This window comes from Hylobates moloch, unplaced genomic scaffold (genome assembly GCF_009828535.3).
Source record: "Hylobates moloch isolate HMO894 unplaced genomic scaffold, HMol_V3 SCAFFOLD_1, whole genome shotgun sequence".
NCBI classification, from domain to species: Eukaryota; Metazoa; Chordata; class Mammalia; order Primates; family Hylobatidae; genus Hylobates; species Hylobates moloch.
The window spans coordinates 71,879,614-71,901,909 of record NW_026652276.1 but is presented as its reverse complement, the minus strand read 5'-3'; the positions used below and the strand labels follow the sequence as shown (position 1 = coordinate 71,901,909).

Below are 22,296 nucleotides of genomic sequence, written 5' to 3'. Positions count from 1 at the left end.
TCACTTGAACCTGGGAGGCAGAGGTTGCGGTAAGCCGAGATCTCACCATTGCACTCCAGCCTGGGCAACAAGAGCGAAACACTGTCTCACAAAAAATAAAATAAAATAAAAAATTCCAAACCTTCACAAACTTTATTTTCCTAAAATCTCCACTTCCCTGCCCCTGAAATCAGTGGTGATACTAGGGGAAGGCCTGTGGGCACTTTAAGCACCCTCAGAATACATTATTTAAGTCCATGAAATCCACCCCCCCACCATAGAAGTCTTGATATTGTTTGAAATTGAAAATATTAATTGTCCATATAACTGTGAAAGAAAGCATCTTTAGGAAACATTGCTATTTTGAAAAAAATCTAGTAGCATATTATCTAAGAAAATACAAAATACTATGCGTTTGCTATATAAGCCATTTGATAGCCTATAAAATATTTTATTCTAAAAGATTGTTTTTCTAAACGTCTTAAAACTTTCATATTTTTTTCTCTTCTCATTATTCCTATGACGTAGATTAGTGTCACTGATATCCCCAGATTTCATAGATGAAAGAGTCACACAAACATCAGCCACCTTTTTTTTTTTTTACCACAAAACAGGAAAACAGTAGTTATTCCCAATCCAACTGTCTTTGGGATTTAGGATGACAGTTGTCTACTTCATATTGGGTAAAGGTTTTGTGTGTTTTTAGGCAAAGGTTTTGTGTAATCATTCAAGAAAATTTTGGGGTTGGTTTTAAAATGCTTAGAAAAACATAAATATTCATCAGTAGAAACTTGTTAATATAATGGCACATCCATAAAATGGAATACTATGGAACCATGAATGAGAATGACATAGCCGTATCATCATGGACCACATAACGATGTTGTGATCAACAGTGAACCACATATAGGATGGTGGTCCCATAAGATTATAATCCCATATTTTTGCTGTACCTTTTCTAAGTTTACATATGTTTAGATACACAATTTTTTACCACTGTGTTATAATTGCCTACAGTATTGTGTGCAGGAACATGCTACACAGGTTTGTAGCCTAAGAGCAACAGGTTATACCATATAGCTTAGGTGTCTGATAGACTATACCATCCATGTTTGTATAAGTACACTATAGGTTATTCCAATGAAGACAACATTGTCTAATGGCACATTTCTCAGAACATATCCTTGTTGTTAAGCCTTGCTTGACTTTATGCAAAAGCCTCCATGTTATATTGAAATATGAAAAAAGCAAAGCACAGAGTGTGTAAATATGCTGACATTTGAGGGTTTTGTTTTTATTTTTATTTTTGTTTTACAGGCAGGAGATGTAGCCTTAGAATTGTATGTATATAGAATAGTTCACACAAGATAGTATTGGCAACAGTTTCCTCTGGAGCAAGGGCTAGGGTTCTGGGGAGGACTTATTTATTCCACAATCTTTGGTGCTATTTAACTTTTTTTCTATACCTAAAGTGTGTGAATTTTTTCAATTAAAACTGTTAATTAAACATTTTAAAAATAAAACTTATAATGAAATTTTACCCTCATTTAATGACCCTTAAGCTAATAGGGAAGTGAACTCTATCAACAGATACAGAAACCAACTAGGTCAGCACTTTTGAGTTAGAGAAGAACAATAATTCTTTCTGAAACAGAAGAACATTCTTCAGTGACTGCCTATCATTCAGAACTTAAGCAACAAAAAAAAGACAAAGCAGGGATAGAAAAGCTATAATAATTAAAGCAACCCAAACCATTTCCTTCCAGAAATGTGGGAAAAGAAAGTAGAAGAGAAGGTGACCCTTAAGGAACATGGTATTTCAGAAAGGGGTCACACAATGCAGTTGTGCACATGTATACCAAGTTAGCTAGTTCTCAAGTCTCCATTTTTGCCGGTGGTAGAAAACAATCTGGTAGCTTCCAGGTAAACTCAATCACTTCCAGGATTTTTCACAGTCTCTCTTTAATATAAACACAAAGTTAATTTAGGCTTCTCCTCCCTCACCCTTCTTCTCTTATCCCCTTCTTAGCCACATTTTAAAACATTTTTTACTGTACCTGTTATCTGTATTTCCCCCTCGAGAACCCCTTTGGGTCGTATCGCTCTCCTGAAACACATTATCAGGGTTGCCAAAGACCTTCAGGTTGCCAGATCCAGAGGGTCTTCTCTGTCCTTTTCTCATTCCACCTCTCAGCAGCATTTGACAAAGCTGACCCATGGTTTTCTTAAACCACTCTCTTCTCAGCTTCTGTGAAGACTCACCCTTCTGGCTTTCCCCCAGCCTCATGGCTGCTCTTTGTTTCCTCCCAAACCTCTAAATGCCAGGGTTCCTCAGGCTTCAGAGAACCTTTTTTCTTCTCCCTTTACATTTATTCTCCAAGCCTGAAATTCCACTGGTGTGTTGATGATGCCCCAGTTCATATGTCCAGCCCAGATTGTTTCTCTGGATTTTAGACACACACAGAGCTTCCTACTTGATATCTCCACTCAAATGTTTCCAGGGTTTCCTGTGCTTAGCATGTCCAGAACTGAACTCTTGATCCCCTCATGTCTTGAAAACCTTAATCCTCCCTTGGTATTTCCTGTTCTAATAAGTGGCATCATGTTTGGCCGGGCACAGTGGCTCACGCCTGCAATCCCAGCACTTTGGGAGGCAAGGGGGGTGGATCACCTGAGGTCAGGAGTTCAAAACCAGCCTGGACAACATGGTAAAACCCCATCTCTACTAAAAATACAAAAAAAAATTAGCCAGGCATGGTGGTGGGCGCCTGTAATCCCAGCTACTCGGGAGGCTGAGGCAGGAGAATTGCCTGAACCCAGGAGAAGGAGGTTGTAGTGAGCTGAGATCATGCTACTGCACTCTAGCCTGGATGACAGAGTGAGACTCCATCTAAAAAAAAAAGAAGTGGCACCAATGTCCACCCAAGGACCCAAGCCAGAAGTCTGGAAGCCATTCTTGCTGGTCTCCTTTCCCTCATTTTCCACATCCAGCGCATCAACAAGTTCTGTTTTGACCTTCTGCATACATCTTGATTTTGTCCGTTTCTCTTCCTCTTCACTGCCACAACCCTGGTCCAGATAACCATCGCCTCTGACCTGTAGTAGCCTCCTCACTGGTCCCCTCACTTCCCCTCTTGTGTCGCTACATATATGGGACTCCCACCAGAGACAGTGATCGGTGTTGAAGAAATAAACTGCTTCATGTCTTTTTCTTCACATTTTCCTTCCATAGCTTCCCATTGACTTAAAAAAAGAAAATTCAAACTCCCTCCCTGGCCATCAAAGCTCTGTATGACCTGTCCATACTCCATTTCTTCAGCTTTACCTCACATCATGATCCCCTTCCTCACTACATTCTACCTGTACTGGGCAGATCTGATCTGCCTCCGGGACAATGGAGATGGCATTTGCATTATGCTGTCCCCTCAGCCTAGAACACTTTTCTCATTCTTCAGGCCTCAACCATCAACTCTTCAGAGAGGCCGTCACCCACCACCATATCCTTGAGTTCCTTTTCCTCTGTAATTTTGACTTAAAACAACCTATTCGTTTCCTAGCCTGCAATTATTGTTTATAGTTGAACTCCATCACTAGAATGAATGAAATCTCCATGAAGCTATAAGTCATGTCTGTCTTGCCTACCTAATACATTCCTAGAAAGTGACACATGGAGGACATTCAATCAATGATGGGTATTGCTGTGGATTTAGGAATGCGTAAATATTTGCAACATTTTCTCTAACTCTGCTATGATGTTCCTTATAAAAATAAAATACAGGCCGGGCGCAGTGGCTCACACCTGTAATCCCAGCACTTAGGAGGGCGAGGAGGGCAGATCACCTTAGGTTGGGAGTTCAAGACTAGCCTGACCAACGGAGGAACCCTGTCTCTACTGAAAATACAAAATTAGCTGGGCGTGGTGGCACATGGCTGTAGTCCCAGCTACTGGGGAGGCTGAGGGAGGAGAATCGCTTGAACCCAGGAGGCGGAGGTTGCTGTGAGCCCGGATAGCGCCATTGCACTCCAGCCTGGGCAAAAACAGTGAAACTCTGTCTCAAAAAATAAAATAAAATACAAGTAATAAATATGTTCTTCTCTTAATAAGTAATTATCATCTGGGAGGGAAAGCATTCATGAGTAGAAATTTATATTCCTATTTTTCTCAGTTATAATAAGTCAAATTGTATGAGATTGTTGCTGTTAGATAGTTTGTTACTACCAAACAACAATTTCAAAAGGTACAAACTAATAAAGTGTACATATTTAGTTTAAGCTACTGTATCAGTTGGGATAGATTAGATTATGATGCAGAAAGAAACAATCCCCGCAGCTTAGTGGCTTACAACCACAAAGGTTCCTTTCGCATGTGTGCTATACTATATGGGTCAGCTGCGGCTCTGCTCTGTGTCCTCTTCACTCCAGACCCCAGGCTGATATCGCAGTTTTCATCTAGATCATCCTGGGGGTTATGGCAGAGACTTGGCAAACCACACTCTAGTTTCTATCTACAAATACACGTACCCTTTTGGCCCACATTTCACTGGCCAGAGGAAGTTTCACGACCATTCCTGAATTCAGCAGGGTAGAGAAGTGAATCTTTCTGCTGGGAGAGGCACTTCAGGGATAGGAACACAAATATTTAGTGTAAAAGTAATACAGTCTATCACAGCCTGAGCAGCTACTGTTTTCACCTGGTAGTAGCTAGCTACATTTTAGTTATTAATATATATCCTAGCAGTAAATAGAACTAGGCTTATGCCATTTAGCCTATTCATAAATGCAATATTATATGGTAAAAATACCTACATTAGTGTTCTGACCTGTATTTAGCATTTTATAATAATGTAGGTTTCTTTTATTTAGTACATGCTCTAGGTAAAGGAACAAAGCTTGTAGAAATCAGGAGTTCTAAAGTATAATAGAAATTCCTCTGCTTTGCTCGTTGATTTGAAAGATATGTTTTGTGAAGGCGAAGTAATGTAATTAGGGGTCACTGACTTTTGATGTTCTGTTTTAAATTTGTACACTTTTAAGGGTACCTATAGACAAAATCCAGAAATGCTTATGAAGTTGCCTGAAATTTGGAGACAGGTACACTTCTGGAGGTTTCCTATTCTAAGTTAATCCCATGATGTAAAGAATAGTTACAAGTGAGGCGGAGGTTGTAGTGAGCCGAGATCGGTCCACTGCGCTTCAGCCAGGGTGACAGCATGAGACTCTGTCTCAAAAAAAAAAAAATGAATAGTTACAGACATCAGAATGGTTTGAGAGCATATGGATTCTGGGGTAATTTTATTACTTACTTGCTATGTACCTTCTCTTTCTACAAGTTACAGATATTTATATGTAAGTGCCACAGACTTCTGAGTACAGTTCATGGGCAACAAAAGAACTGATAATCAATTAATAGACATTAAAAGGATGGTACTTTGTAAGCATTACTTTGACTTCCCAATGGGATTATACAAGATTGAAGGATCCAAAAGACAACCAAGAGAAGTTCCCATTAATGATAAACAGCATTTCTCTTATCCTCTCCTTTGCTTCTCCAAAGGTGGTACTTCAGATTCTTGTTACCATTTAAATGTCCTTTGCATAGATGTGCTCAGAAAGACATCACCCAATAGGAAAAAAAACATATAACTTTGCTCATGGTCCCAGTATGCTTCAACTGGCTTATTCAAGCCCAAAGAGAGAGAGAGAGACAGACAGAGAAAGAGAGAATGTGTGTGTGTTTCAGCACTTCCAGCCTCTAATGAAATTAACCATTGATCTAAAACTCAGAGATGCAAATCCAGAGAAAACTGGAAGCAGTCCAGGGCCCACCATATAAAGTTAATTACCTAAGGAAAACTACAAGAAAGACTTTTGTTTTCCATCAAAATCTCCTCCCCAGGCTGTTAGCTATGTCGTACATGGGCCCAATCGATATATTAGCGCTTGAGAACCAAAGTCCCTTGGAATAAATTAATCTGTCAGGGAAAGAAATAAACAAAGAACAAATTAACATGTTTTAAGACATTGCTTAAATTTTCATAAATACAGACCTTGAGATGGGATGATGAGTTCCCAGGAGCCAAAGCTAATATTTGGTTGTAATTAAGAGTTGCTCTTTCATGTTTCTTCTGATGTAGGTGGGAAATCACCCACGTGCTTGCTGAGTTCCTTGCCCATGTTCCTTCACAAATGCCACTGTTTACTTTATTAATGAGAAATGGGTGCCTCACACATTATACTGGCATACTTAGCTTGTTTCACCTCTAGCTAACATTAACATAATGGAAAACTATACACAAATATACACACTCACACATATACATACCACACACACACACACACACACACGCACACACGCACATGTCATACAAGCAGGTATTCCTTCAGGCATCTCCATACATTTTTAGTGGCTCAAAAGGACCTAATGGCCTAATACATGATATACTAGACCCATCTAAGATGTTCATACCTCAGACCTCTGTTGCTAACAATCCCTATGTGCCCTTCCCTGTGTGCAGGAGTGGAGTGAAATTGCTGATGATTAGCAGGAAGAGAGACAACTGTGTAAGTTACTTATTTGTAAGGACTCATTGAAATACAAGAACCAGAAAAAATCTATGTCAAACTAGCGTAGACCAAAAGACAATTTATTGGGGTCCAGTGATGTCATTAGGCTGCTGTTTCTTTCTCCCTATGGTTCAGTACTGCTTATTCTCAGCAGGTAACATTATCAGTGCTGGTAAGGTGGCCCCTGCCAGCCCTGAGCCTATATCATGAAGTAGAACTCAAGATCCCAAAAGACAAAGGGCTGTTCCTCTTCCGGTGTCCGTATCTCAGATCTCCTAGAGGAACTACAGCTCTGCCTGGGTCCTGCGCCCACTCTTGAACTAACTAATCACTCTGGGTGGGGAAAGAGGGGCCAGGCCCTGGCCATGTGTTCAAATTGATTTGGAAGGAGGCAGACTGGGGAGATCAGCCACATCCAAATGCCTGCAAAGGAAAGAGGAGACTCTCACCACAGCAGAGGGGTAGAGATGTTAGACAGGTCAAACAACCAGTGCCCACCTCAAGAATTTTATTTCCAAGGCCAGGTACGATGGCTCACGCCTGTAATCCCAGCACTTTGGGAGGCCGAGGCGGGTGGATCACGAGGTCAGGAGATCGAGACCATCCTGGCTAACACAGTGAAACCCTGTCTCTACTAAAAATACAAAAACAAAATTAGATGGGCATGGTGGCGGGCACCTGTTGTCTCAGCTACTTGGGAGGCTGAGGCAGGAGAATGGCATGAACCCGGGAGGTGGAGCTTGCAGTGAGCTGAGATCGTGCCACTGTACTCCAGCCTGGGCGACAGAACGAGACTTTGTCTCAAAAAAAAAAAAAAAGAATTTTATTTCCAATGTATTCATCATATTCAATTGCTGAGTGAGCTGATTTACCTAAGAGGCCAAGATAGAGATCCTTATGTTTATATAGCAAGTCCAAGCTCTGTTAACAAAATTGATTACCCTGTATCAGGTGGGCAAGTAATTTTCTATCAAGTTCTAAACAAAAACTCACTATAGGCCTTTAAAAGCTGACATGAGATACCTACATATGTTTCTTTTCTCAGTTATGGTAGCTTTCTCAAATGAATTTAAATAACTTCCCACTACATCCTACTTGATGGAATGTATCTGTGCTAATTATCTTATTACTTACTATTACTAAAGCATACCCAGGAAAAACCAACAGAGTACAGTACTTTTTATCAGTTGAGAACTTTTAAAATGCTAATTTCTGGGTTTGCATAATTTCATAACTCAGCACTCTTGAGGATTTCGCATTTGGGTAGTAGATGAAATTTGAATTGCTTATTTTGATGTGAGATGTTTGTTCTAATTATTGAGCAATTTATATACTGTGAAGCTAGTTTATATAATTCTCAGTACATGGACACGGAGCTGGAAATACATTAATATTCTCCAAAGCTATACTATCATGGAAAAGAGAATAGTCTCTGAACCAAGTAGTTGCAGATCCATGAGACCAGAGGAGCCGTTGAATCTGTCCTTTTCGGGAAGCAAGATAAGCATGGCTGGTGCTTTATTAACCTCCATGAAGGATTCAGATTTACCCCAGTGAAAGGCATGGCAAATTCATCAGGACTACAAACAAACCATGTTCTGAGATGGATGGGATTAGCAGGTCAGCCCCCTCGGCAACTGGAGGGGCACCACCTAGATCCTTATGAAGCAGAGATTTGGCAGATTAAAAACAGTCTGCCTCAAGATTACTTACATAACATCCATCATGTAGAAGCAGTATGTTTAACCCATGATTGGGGTAATGTTTTTAAGTAAATATTCTATCAATAATGATTGGGCTTTTTTGTTTGTTTGTTTTTTTCAAGGGCAAGGGCCAGAGTCATTTTGGCAAAATAGAATCCCCAAAGACCAGCCCCTGGAATAACATTTATTATAGCAAAGCTTCATGTAAAATGTGTAAAATGTGTGTGAAAAAAAATTTGCACAAAATGTGGGTGTTGAGGACAGTGGGGACAGTGGGAAGTCTACAGATTGGAAATGAAATCAGGAGTAGTTCATCAGTGTTTTCTCCTTGAAAGTTATATTCCTGGGGATGGGAGAGGACCAGGCAGGAGAATTCAAAAGCCTCCTACTACTGCATTCAATAAAATAAAAAGAAGACAGCATGTTAAAGAGACTAGCAATAACATTTCATAAAACTTTGAAAATAGCAACCATGAGTATAGCACAATTAATTTCTATACACCATCTCTTGTTCATAGGGAACTTGTCAGTTTCTCCCTCCCTATAGCTTCAATGAGGAGTTTATGGCTTTATTATGCTTTGTTACAAGTGAATAGACTGAAGCAGGGTTTTTCCTCCTACGTGGACCTACATCCAAATGTAGAAACTTCACAGATCAATTTTTGAATTCCATTTCCTCCTTGGCCCAAAAATGCTTCTCAAAAAATAGAAAAATATGTTGTCTGTAGCATCCTAATGGACCTGCAGGGTCCAGTTCTCAGGGACACTGGGTCCTGCTCATAGAACAACAGTGGACTGCCTGGCCACACCTTCCCTTGATACCTGGGCACGATAGGCGAGCCTGGACTCAGCCACCCCCTCCCTAAAAATCTGCACTCCCACCAGTTAGCATAAACTAATGCATTGTCTTGTCTGTCACCTGTTCCACTGTTTGGTCCAGCTCCCATGAACCCAAACACTTTACAGGAAAGAGCATGACAGGGCAGGCCAACCCTGGTGGTGCAAGGGCCATTCCTAGTGTGTGTTTGCATTAAGGGGTTTGTGTGAGGTGTCATCAGATCCTGGGAAAGGAAGCTTGGCAGCGCCAGTGCTCAGGGCCTTATGGACAGCAGGGCTAATCATTGTGCCCTGAGCTACGATTCCTTTTTTTGTGTAAATAATCTCTATCACTTTCTAACATTCTATATGCCACACTTATTTATTATCCCTATTGTTTATTGTGTCTGCCCCTCATTAACTGCTAAACTCCATAAGGGCAGAGATCTTTGTTCACTACCACATCCCCAGTGTGTAGAACAAAGCCAGGCACAGAATAGGCACTGAATAAAATCAAATGAGCAACAAGGAACAGATTTCACCATCAGGGAGAAAAGGAGTCTGACACACTGACCCACATGTAACAGTGGAGGCAGGAGTTAGAGGGAGTAAGGATTCTGGGTGCAACATGGCAATTGATATTTGCGCTCATTTTACCTCACCTAGCCTAGTGCAGGTATTGCATGGAGGAAGAGACCATGCTTGTGAACAAGAGAGAGGCCTTGTTAAATCCCCTAATACTTCAGGACAAGCAACCTTACTGTGCAGCTTTCTTAGCAGAGCATGACCCAAGGAACATGTCTCCTTTTTCACTTTAGAAAGACTCAAGCACTGTCTTTTTGAGGACTATAAGCTCTCACAGGTTGGGCGCATCAGAAGCGATCTGTCCTTGGTAAGTGGGGAGGCCCATGCAGAGCACTGGGACCAGGGGCAACACTCAGCTTAGGGTGTGGACTGGCCATCCTGAGCAGGCGACTCTGGTAATGCGGAAAGCAGGGCCATACTCCAGTCTCTCTCACCACCCACCTGGAGCTCTTCAGGAACTTCCCAGCTACCCTCCAGCTTTCACAAACTATTCTGTGTACCAACACCAGATCATCTCTGTTAATCTCACTCACTCTCAACAATGACTTTTCAGAAGCATGAAAACAACCTCCCATCAACTTTTGATTTGGAGTGCTGAACACAATCCAGCCTGCCAGCTCTTAGTTCCCACCCCTACCTGCAATCCAGGTTCACACTGGCACTGATGGGACTTCACAGAAGAGGTTGTTCCATTTGATATCTTAAGTCTATGTTGAACTCTGACGCACACCTCAGTCCTTCCATCCTCTACCCAGAGCATCCAAGCTCCACATTAATCCTTCCTTCTCTACTACCACACCTGAGATTCTAAGCACTACTGCTAAAAAGCATATTAATGCAGATTGATGCCACTCACAAAATCATCTCCAGTCCTAGCTGGGCCTATAACACTCTCCCGAGTCTGAGTCCTTTGATGGTTAATACTGAGTGTCAACTTGACTGGATTGAAGGATACAAAGTATTGATCCTGGGTATGTCTGTGAGGGTGTTGCCAAAAGAGATTAACATTTGAGTCAGTGGGCTGGGAAAGGCAGACCCACCCTTAATGTGGATGGGCACCATCTAATCAGCTGCCAGTGTGGCTAGAATATAAAGCAGGCACAAAAATGTGAAAGGAAGAGACGAGACAAGACGAGCCTCCCAGCCCACACCTTTCACCCATGCTGGATGCCTCCTGTCCTCAAACATGGGACTCCAAGTTCCTCAGTTTTGGGACTCGACTGACTCTTCTTGCACCTCAGCCTGTAGATGGCCTATTGTGGGACCTTGTGATTATGTAAGTTAATACTTAATGAACTCCGCTTAATGTGTATATCCTATTAGTTCTGTCCCTCTAGAGAACCCTGATTAATACAAGTCCCGAACAAGCTCCCACTCCCATCCCCTTCTGCATTCTATTTCAAGATTTCATCCCTCTCTTCAATCCTCGTGCTCTCTCTCCCACCTCCCCTACCACTAGGGTGTAGCAGAAGCAATGGGGCATAACAAAGGGGGCATGGACTTTGGTGCCAGATGAATCCTGGCTCGACTCTCTGCTTCTTAGTTGGATAAACCTAAGTGATTTATTTTTTTCTGCAAAATGAGGATAATAATTCTCACCTTGTAAGGTTGCTAGAGTACTAAGTGAGATAATTTATATAAGGTATCCAGAACGCCACCTGACACAAAGCACACTACTCAACACGTAGTAGCTATTATGATGGGGATCATCATTGTCAGCAGACTGTCTGGATTCCTGGGCTCTCTTTGGAGTAGAGAGAGGCTGCAAGGTAGGAACTCCCTTTACTTCCTGCTGGGATTTCCAAATGTCAAATCCACCTGCACCCATCATGAGCTGAACCTGCCATTTCCATAAACAATTGCTCTTCCTTCTCTCACCAGCACTTACTCCTCTTTGCTGTGCTCTTAACCAGAGTTTCTCAAATTTAATGTCCTCACAGCTCATCTGGAACCTTAATATCAGATTCTGATTCAGTAGGTCTGGAACAGACTGAGATCCCATATTTCTGACAGTCTCCCAGGTGACGTTGATGCTGCTGGTCCAAAGCCCAGCATCTATAGCATAAGGTTTTCTATCATATTCTGTCCTGCTGCACCAAGGCCACAACTCCCCCTCAGTCCTGACTCTCAGAGAATTCACAGGCCCTATCTCTTCTGTCTTTAGAAAGTTCCCTCCCAGCATGAGCCCTCCACCTGTTGCTCTCTTCTCCACTCTCTTCACAGCCTCATTCCTTGGAAGGTAACTCTTACTACTGGCCCTTCTTCACCTCCTGCTCCCTCCCTTGCTCACTAATCTAGCTTTTGCCTCCAACACAGTCTTGAAACTGATGTTATTTAATGTCACAGTCACTTTCTGTTTCTTACATTAAATGACCTCCCTGCCTCTCTGTAGCATTCACTACTGTGGAGTCCCTCTCCCAGTGTTTCAGTATCACACTTTCCTCTGTTTTGCCCCCTGCTCTCCGATCCTGCCCTCATACGTGACTACACTTGAAAATCCCACAGGTACCTAAAACCCAACATATCTAGCTCTAGACATATCTTCCTCCCTCACTTCACCACACAAGTTTACTCAGTACCTACCATGTACCAAGCCCACTTCTAGGCACTGAAGGAAAAGCTGTGAACAAAACAGGCAAGAATCCCTGGCCCATGGAGTTGACAATGGGAAAGTCAGGCAAGAAAGAAAATCACTTGTATAGAAGGTGGCACCTACAAGTCAGGATGGAGGGATAGGGTGTGCTAGAGGCACAAAGCTGTCTGAGAAAAGAGCTTTCTAAAGAGGGAATGGCCAGTGCCAAGGTCCTGAAGTGGGAGCAAAGCTGGTATGTTCCAGAAACAGCAAGGAAATCAGTGTAGACAGAGGGAAGTGAGTGAGGGGAGGAGGAGGAGTGTATTCGTTATCTATTGCTTCTTACAAATTACACCAAAACTTAGTGGCCTAAAACGGCAAAACATTTGTTGTGTCACAGTTTCTGTGGGTCAGGAATCTGGACACAGCTTAGTATTGCGGGATCTGGCCAGCAGCCCACAATGCAACGGGGCTGTCTTTGTTCCCAGGTGGATCGGCAGGTTGAGAAATAATAGACACACACAAGATAGTGAAAGCTGGGTCCAGGGGTGTCACCGCCTTCTGGTCTCATGGTGCCAACAATGCACTGGATGTACCAGCATTTATTATTAAGTTTAGTGAGGGCAGGGGTAAGTTAGTGAGGGATTTAGGGTCATTTGATTATGAAGTGAGATGGTCACATGGGGATGAAGTAATTCTTTAACATAACATTTGTATGTAGAAGTAGAGGACATTTGTATGTAGAAGTACAGTATACAGAGATAAGAATTTACAATATAGTGTGTGTGTCAGTAATTTCTAACAGAGCCTTAAAACAGAAACACAATCTTTCCATAACCTATGATTAGCAAGATATTAATCAGCAGTAACAATTGCAACAAAAGCTGGTTACAAATAATCCATGGAAACAGGACATGAAGCTAGACAACCAGTTAGACCAGAAATTCTCAGAAGAGAGTATGCCTTAACCCTAAAGAGGCCTAGAAGAGCCATGGCAAGATGAGGGCGTTTATAGCCCTATCTTATCCATATGGACAGGTGACCCCCATGCGTCCGTTTATAGGCTCTCCACAAGGGTCACATTGCATTCCCAGAGCTATGAACATCTGCTTTTCTGGGATAGGAATCTTGGTGATGTGAAACCTCTCTGACTGCACATCCATTCATAGGCTCTCTGCAGGGGGAAGCACATCAAGTGCAGTTGGCTCATTCTGGCAGTCCAACCTGGCATTGTCTTTACACAATCCTGCATGCAACTTTGTGTTTACAATAATCAGGAGCATTTCATCTTTTATTCCATAGCAATAGTTTCAGGGGGTCTCCCTACATCTCCCCCTTTTCTCTGATTTAAATGAACCATAGCAATCATAGCTTGGTGCTGATCACAATTGGATTGAAGAATATTTTTTCCAATTTTACACATGAACAATAAACCAATAGTACAAGTTATACACAGAACAAAATTAACGTTAGTTGATCTTCCCAAAGATTTTACCCATTGAATGGGGTTGAGATTAAATAATCCCTCAGAGATACCATCTAAAACTTCAGCACCGGGTAAAGCAGCTAAGTGTGCTTGAGAGGGCTCAAAAATATGTTCTTTCAGCTTGCTTATGTCTAAACTTAAATTATCTTCACTTCCTTGTAAATGGCATTTTACTGATTCCCAACTGTGAACAGACTCATTATATTGAAACAGAGTTATACAAAATTCGGAAGTATTCCAATCACATTGCATTGGTAATCTATGTTCTAAACTCATAATTCTATCTCCCATCCATATAACAGTTTGTCTTAAATCATTAATTTGATTAGCCAATTTTTGATCAATACCTGAGAATTCTACATCGGAGTAGAATTTTTTTGCCATTTATCCACAAAATGAACAGTTTGAATAGATTGATGTAATGTAACTCCAGCAGTAGCAGCAGTCACAGTAACAGCAATCAAGCCCATTATTATTACAATTAATGTAAAAATAAATCATTTATTCCTTTTAAGAATTTTCTGTAGAATATTGTTGATAACATGGATAGAGGGGGAAGATTCCCAAGGCCTATGTAAGGCTACAGGGAGCCAAATACCTTCTCTGGCCCTATTAAAATACTATGATATTGATTAAAGGATGAGTCAATACAAGTACACAAGTAACAATTAACCCAGGTAATTGTTTGTTGGTTTTTGAACTAATACGCATCTTTCTACTAATAACATATATGGTGGTTTAACACAACTTTTAAGTGGTATAGTTTTGTTGGACTCCACATAGGTAGTATATATACTTTGAGGTGACAAGGTGGATTTACTTACAACACTTTCTCCAGCCCAGACTCTCATACCAGTCATAGCTATTGTGAATCTCCATAATTCTGAATGTTCAGGTCTGAAGTGGGGAACAATGAGCCTTGGCTTTGGAGGTACAACCCCTGCCCCTTTCCACTTAAGAGGAAAAAAGGAGTTAAATCTATGATATAATAGGGGAGGGTTGTCACTACTTTTTTGATAAGTAATATTATAGAGAAAATGTTGACAATCATCTCTGTGACCTTGAGAGCAATCAATCATTAATAATATGACCTTTAGGAGCCCAGTCGACAATGGTGTAGTGAGAAGAATTAAATAACACAGTTCCTTCTGAGCTAACACAACCTTTCCATATTAATTTGTCAGCATTTGAAGACAAGTTGAGAGGACACGCAGGTCCTAAAGGCTTATATTGGGATGTGTGAATATAATCAGTGATTGATTACTGTTTTGATCTGCCTTAGAGGTTTTAATGAGAGCCCTGATACCAAGTGTCCTAAAGGAGGGACAGAGTGACCAGACGGCAGTGTGACAGCCCAAGTTTTTGAATATCTAATGAGAGACATCCATTAGTGGGTCCCAGGCACAAAGGTGGATACCTAAAACCTAAAGTGATATTGAAAGGTGTTCCTTCTTCTGAAGGTTGTGCAAGACAACGATCACCTACAGAACCAGGCATCCAAATACTATCATTAACATAGACCTTGATAGGAGCATCCATCCATGTCATGGCTCGAATAAGAGGAGGAAAAGGAATATAGGCCCAATATGTACAGTTTTTAACAGTCTGTGGGGTGACTGACAGGGTAGAAGGATCAGTGTCATCAGGAGGAGGCAGAGGTTGAGCCAGACCTGGATCGCTGGAGACAAGTTGTTCAGGATGGCTGTCTGGATTGTCTGTTGTAAAGGAGTTAGTGTGATCTTTTATTCTTTTTGATGATTGGATGTGTTACTTGTTTCCTGCTGTGGTGCTTTTCCAGCAAATTTCTCTGTCTCGTTGTTGCATGCATCTTCAGGATCTAGCCAGCAGCCCACAGTGCAACGGGGCTCTCTCTTTGTTCCCAGGCGGATTGGCAGGTTGAGAAATAATAGACACACTCAAGATAGTGAAAGCTGGGTCCAGGGGGGTCACTACCTTCCGGTCCCGTGGTGCCAACAATGCACTGGATGTACCAGCATTTATTATTAAGTTTAGTGATGGCGGGGGTAGGTTAGTGAGGGATTTAGGGTCATTTGATTATGAAGTGAGATGGTCACATGGGGATGAAGTAATTCTTTAACATAACATTTGTATGTAGAAGTACAGTATACAGAGATAATTTACAATATAGTGTGTGTGTCAGTAATTTCTAACAGAGCCTTAAAACAGAAACACAATCTTTCCATAACCTATGATTAGCAAGATATTAATCAGCAGTAACAATTGCAACAAAAGCTGGTTACAAACAATCCATGGAAACAGGATGTGAAGCTAGACAACTAGTTAGACCAGAAATTATCAGAAGGGAGTATGCCTTAACCCTAAAGAGGCCTAGAAGAGCCATGGCAAGATGAGGGCGTTTATAACCCTATCTGTCTTATCCATATGGACAGGCGACCCCCATGCGTCCGTTTATAGGCTCTCCACAAGGGTCACATTGCATTCCCAGAGCTATGAATATCTGCTTTTCCGGGATAGGAATCTTGGTGATGTGAAACCTCCCTGACTGCACATCCATTCGTAGGCTCTCTGCAGGGGGAAGAACATCACATGCTGTTGGCTCATTCTGGCAGCCCAACCTGGCATTGTCTTTACACAATCCTGCATGCAACTTTGTGTTTACAATAATCAGGAGCATTTCATCTTTTATTCCATAGCAATAGTTTCAGGGGGTCTCCCTACAGCTTAGCTGGGTACTTGTGGCTCAAGGTCTGTTGTGAGGTTACAGTGAAGCTGTTGGCCAGAGCTGCAGTCTCATGTGAAGTCTCAGTTTGGGGACAAGGGTTGGTGATCCACTTCCAAGCTCACTCCCAACCACCTCTCTCACCACATGGGACTCTTCACAGGACTGCGTTACCACATGGCAGCTGTCTTCCCCTGGAGAGAGTGAGAGAAAGCACACAAGATAGAAACCACAGTGTTTTTGAAACCTCATCTCTAAAGTGATGGCCGATCACTGCTGCCATTTTTTTTTTTTTTTTTTTTTTGAGACAGAGTCTTGTTCTGTTGCCCAAGCTAGAGTGCAGTGGGGTGATCTCAGCTCACTGCAACCTCTGCCTCAGCTTCCTGAGTAGCTGGGATTACAGGCATGCACCACCATGCCTGGCTAATTTTTGTATTTTTCATGCAGATGGGGTTTCACCATGTTGGCCAGGCTGGCTTGCTGCCATATTCTGTTTATTAGAAGCAAGTCACTAAGCCCAAAGAGAGGGAATTATACAGAATGTGAATACCAAGAAGTGGGGATCATTAAAGGACCACCTTAGAGGCTGTCCACCGTAATATGAGGTAAGGCTTATAAGGACTTTGGCTTTTACTCCAAGTGAGATGATAAATCTTTGGAGGGTTTCAAACAAAGAAACAACATGATTTCTTTGCTTTTTCCAAACCAAAAAACACTTCTTCCTTAAGAATTTCATACAAATACCTCAGTCTAACATTCAAGGCAGAACTCCACTTTGCTTTTACAGACTGTACTTCCATGACACATAACAGGCTGAGGCCAATTAATAAGAGTTTACTGTACTGGTTAAGAGTTCAATTCTAGAGACAGAGCGCCTGAGCTGGAATGTCAGCTCCTCTTCCATTTATTAACTATATCAGGCAAGTCATCAAATCTCTCTGCCTCTTTCTCTATAGATAGTGACAATAATTTTACTTTTGTCTAGAACTGTAAAGGGTCTGAGATTTTACCCTGCTTGTAAGCTAACAAGTTAGCCTGCCCCATCTTCACAGAAACTAGCAGAAGGCATGAGATTCCTATGTCAGAGACAAAAGACTTTATTATTCACAAGACAGTAGGCAGCATGAGCTTCACGTTCCCATTGGTTTCCCTTGTCCCCAAATCCCATGGGGTAGATGGAAAATGGCCCAGGTAGATCTGTGCACACAGTGGATTTGTGTCACTGTTGAAGAACCCTGAGCTTAGGAACCTTTCAGTCTCATAACAGGCTGCAGCAAGCCTGCCCACCCTTTGGCCTAGAGGGAGACATTTTTATTATCCTAGTCAGGAAGCAACGCTGTCCTCTGCACTGGAGAAAGACATGATCTCTAGCCTCTCAGGGTGTTTGCCATACAAATTTTTTTCTTTTTTTTAGATGGAGTCTTGCTCTGTCTGCCCAGGCTAGAGTGCAGTGGCACGATCTCGGCTCACTGCAACCTCCACCTCCCGGGTTCAAGCGCTTCTCCTGCCTCAGCCTCCTGAGTAGCAGGGATTACAGGCACTCGCCACCGTGCCCAGCTAATTTTTGTATTTTTAGCAGAGATGGGGTTTCACCATGTCGGCCAGGCTGGTCTCGAACTCCTGACCTCAAGCAATCCACCTGCCTTGGCCTCCCAAAGTGCTGGGATTATAGGCATGAGCCACTGCGCCCGGCCAACCATACAAATATTTTTGAAAAGATAGTCCAGGACAACAGTTGTCACATATGTATAGAAACACTTGGAGAACTGCTCCCTAGGAGGTTACTTCATAGGTTTATGTTTTATTCAATGAGTTAATTCATATGGAGTATCTGGTACATAGTAAGGGCTCAATAAATTATTATGACACCCCTTCTAATATAACATCTTTCTTCAGGCAACTTACAAGATGCTCTTCTTTCCCACCTTTCACACATATTTTAAGCTCCATATTAAATACTACAACTTATATGAAGCTTTTTCTTAGTACCAACTGGAAATGATTTTTTTTTTTTTTTTTTTTTTTTTGAGACATAGTCTCACTCTGTGCCCAGGCTGGAGTGCAGTGGCGTGATCTTGGCTAATTGCAACCTCCGCCTCCCAGGTTCAAGTGATTCTTCTGCCTCAGCCTCCTGGGTAGTTGGGACTACAGACGTGTGCCACCACGCCCAGCTGATTTTTTTGTATTTTTAGTAGAGATGTTATTTCATCATGTTGGTCAGGCTGGTCTCAAACTCCTGACCTCAAATGATCCACCTGTCTCGGCCTCCCAAAGTGCTGGTGCCACCGTGAGCCACCAGGCACTAGCCACCATGCCCAGCTAGAAATGACCTTTATAATCTGAATTGTGTACCTGTTTTGGAGCACATGTCACATTCTGCCATGTACCTATTTTTCCCACCTGTCCCCTAGATTTTAAACCCTTTGAATGTAGGAGCTAATCTTACCCTTGTATTTGCTTTGCATACAACTGACCCTCAGGAAGTAATCTTGCAACTTGGTGGTTGTTCTCCACCTTTATTTCAAAAGCCAAAAGCCAACTATTTCTACCTTTAAATTGGCTCCACCCTTCTAAATACTGAGAATCTAAATCTTACGTCCTTTACTTATATAGTTCTCAAAAGAAAAATGCTCAAGTTTCAACTTTCATGTAAGAAAGCCTGAACTACTCAACATTCAGAAAATCAGTAATTTCCAGTGTTGCAGTGTGGCTAATTGTTAAGGTTCCTAACCCTAGCCTACTCTACAGTTTTGAAGCTAGAAATTGTGCCTTAGTCCTTTCACAATGTGAGGATATTTTAAAATATCCTCAGTCAATGCTTATTTGAATTAGAAAGGAATCAGAATGATTTTCTGTGCTGAGAAGAGCAACTTTTAAATATCATATAAAGTAATACATGCTTGCTTAAAAAGCAAGCAGAAACTTCAAACAATACAAAAGGAATACAGTGAAAACTACTTTCCTCCCACAAGCCTTACCCCAAGTCCCTGTTAACAGCTTCTTATGCCATTAATATGCAAGGAAATAAATATGCACATTCTTACATTCTTTTATATATATGTATTTTTTATTATACTTTAAGTTCTAGGGTACATGTGCACAACGTGCAGGTTTGTTACATATGTATACATGTGCCATGTTGGTGGCTGCACCCATTAACTCGTCATTTACATTAGGTATATCTCCTAATGCTATCCCTCACCCCTCCCCCCACCCAACAACAGGCCCTGTTGTGTGATGTTCCCCTTCCTGTGTCCAAGTGTTCTCATTGTTCAATTCCCACCTGTGAGTGAGAACATGCGGTGTTTGGTTTTTTGTCCTTGAGATAGTTTGCTGAGAATGATGGTTTCCAGCTTCATCCATGTCCCTAGGACATGAACTCATCATTTTTTATGGCTGCACAGTGTATTCCATGGTGTATATGTGCCACATTTTCTTAATCCAGTCTATCAATCATTGTTGGACATTTGGCTTGGTTCCAAGTCTTTGCTATTGTGAGTAGTGCCACAATAAACATATGTGTGCATGTGTCTTTATGGCAGCATGATTTATATTCCTTTGGGTATAAACCCAGTAATGGGATAGCTGGGTCAAATGATATTTCTAGTTCTAGATCCTTGAGGAATCGCCACACTGTCTTCCACAATGGTTGAACTAGTTTACAGTCCCACCAACGGTGTAAAAGTGTTCCTATTTCTCCACATCCTCTCCAGCACCTGTTGTTTCCTGACTTTTTAATGATTGCCATTCTAACTGGTGTGAGATGGTATCTCACTGTGGTTTTGATTTGCATTTCTCTGATGGCCAGTGATGATGAGCATTTTTTCATATGTTTGTTGGCTGCATAAATGTCTTCTTTTGAAAAGTGTCTGTTAATATCCTTTGCCCACTTTTTGATGGGGTTGTTTGATTTTTTTCTTATAAATTTGAGTTATTTGTAGATTCTGGATTTTAGCCCTTTGTCAGATAGGTAGATTGCAAAAATTTTCTCCCATTCTGTAGGTTGCCTGTTCACTCTGATGGTAGTTTCTTTTGCTGTGCTGAAGCTCTTTAGTTTAATTAGATCCCATTTGTCAATTTTGGCTTATGTCACCATTGGTTTTGGTGTTTTAGACATGAAGTCCTTGCCCATGCCTCTGTCCTGAATGGTATTGCCTAGGTTTTCTTCCAGGGTTTATATGGTTTTAGGTCTAACATTTAAGTCTTTAATTCATCTTGAATTAATTTTTGTATAATGTGTAACGAAGGGATCCAGTTTCATCTTTCTACTTATGGCTAGCCAGGTTTCCCAGCACTATTTGTTAAAGAGGGAATCCTTTTCCCATTTCTTGTTTTTGTCAGGTTTGTCAAACATGAGGTAGCGTAGATGTGTGGTATTATTTCTGAGGGCTCTCTTCTGTTCCATTGGTCTGTATTTCTGTTTTGGTACCAGTACCATCCTCTTTTGGTTACTGTAGCCTTGTAGCATAGTTTGAAGTCAGGTAGCATGATGCCTCCAGCTTTGTTCTTTTGGCTTAGGATTGACTTGGCAATGTGGGCTCTTTTTTGGTTCCATATGAACTTTAAAGTAGTTTTTTCCAATTCTGTGAAGAAAGTCATTGGTAGCTTGGTGGGGATGGCATTGAATCTATAAATTACCTTGGGCAGTATGGCCATTTTCACAATATTGATTCTTCCCATGCATGAGTATGGAATGTTCTTCCGTTTGTTTGTGTCCTCTTTTATTTTGTTGAGCAGTGGTTTGTAGTTCTCCTTGAAGAGGTCCTTCACATCCCTTGTAAGTTGCATTCCTAGGTATTTTATTCTCTTTGAAGCAATTGTGAATGGTAGTTCACTCGTGATTTGGCTCTCTGTTTGTCTGTTATTGGTGTATAAGAATGCTTGTGATTTTTGTACATTGATTTTGTATCCTGAGACTTTGCTGAAGTTGCTTATTAGCTTAAGGAGATTTTGGGCTGAGACAATGGGGTTTTCTAGATATACAATCATGTCATCTGCAAACAGGGACAATTTGACTTCCTCTTTTCCTAACTGAATACCCTTTCTTTCTCCTGCTTCATTGCCCTGGCCAGAACTTCCAACACTATGTAGGATAGGAGTGGTGAGAGAGGGCATCCCTGTCTTGTGCCAGTTTTCAGAGGGAATGCTTCCAGTTTTTGCCCATTCAGTATGATATTGGCTGTGGGTTTGTCATAGACAGCTCTTATTACTTTGAGATATATCCCATCAATACCTAATTTATTGAGAGTTTTTAGCATGAAGCGCTGTTGAATTTTGTCAAAGGCCTTTTCTGCATCTATTGAGATAATCATGTGGTTTTTGTCTTTGGTTCTGTTTATATGCTGGATTACATTTATTGATTTGCATATGTTGAACCAGCCTTGCATCCCAGGGATGAAGCCCACTTGATCATGGTGGATAAGCTTTTTGATGTGCTGCTGGATTCAGTTTGGCAGTATTTTATTGGGGATTTTTGCATTGATGTTCATCAGGGATATTGGTCTAAAAATCTCTTTTTTGGTTGTGTCTCTGCCAGGCTTTGGTATTAGGATGATGCTGGCCTCATAAAATGAGTTAGGGAGGATTCCCTCTTTTTCCATTGATTGGAATAGTTTCAGAAGGAATGGTATGAGCTCCTCCTTGTACCTTTGGTAGAATTCGGCTGTGAATCCATCTGGTCCTGGACTTTTTTTGGTTGGTAAGCAATTAATTATTGCCTCAATTTCAGAGCCTGTTATTGGTCTATTCAGAGATTCAGTTTCTTCCTGGTTTAGTCTTGGGAGGGTATATGTGTCTGTCAAGGAATTTATCCATTTCTTCTAGATTTTCTAGTTTATTTGCATAGAGGTGCTTATAGTATTCTCTGATGGTAGTTTGTATTTCTGTGGGA

At 41.4% G+C, this 22,296-nt stretch overlaps 1 protein-coding gene across 1 annotated transcript in view; it reads left to right on the top strand.

Annotated features, from left to right (window-relative positions):
- MYO3B (myosin IIIB) overlaps window positions 1-22,296 on the top strand; it is a 476,027-nt gene that overhangs the window by 423,660 nt on the left and 30,071 nt on the right. The gene's annotated exons all lie outside the window — the stretch shown is intronic.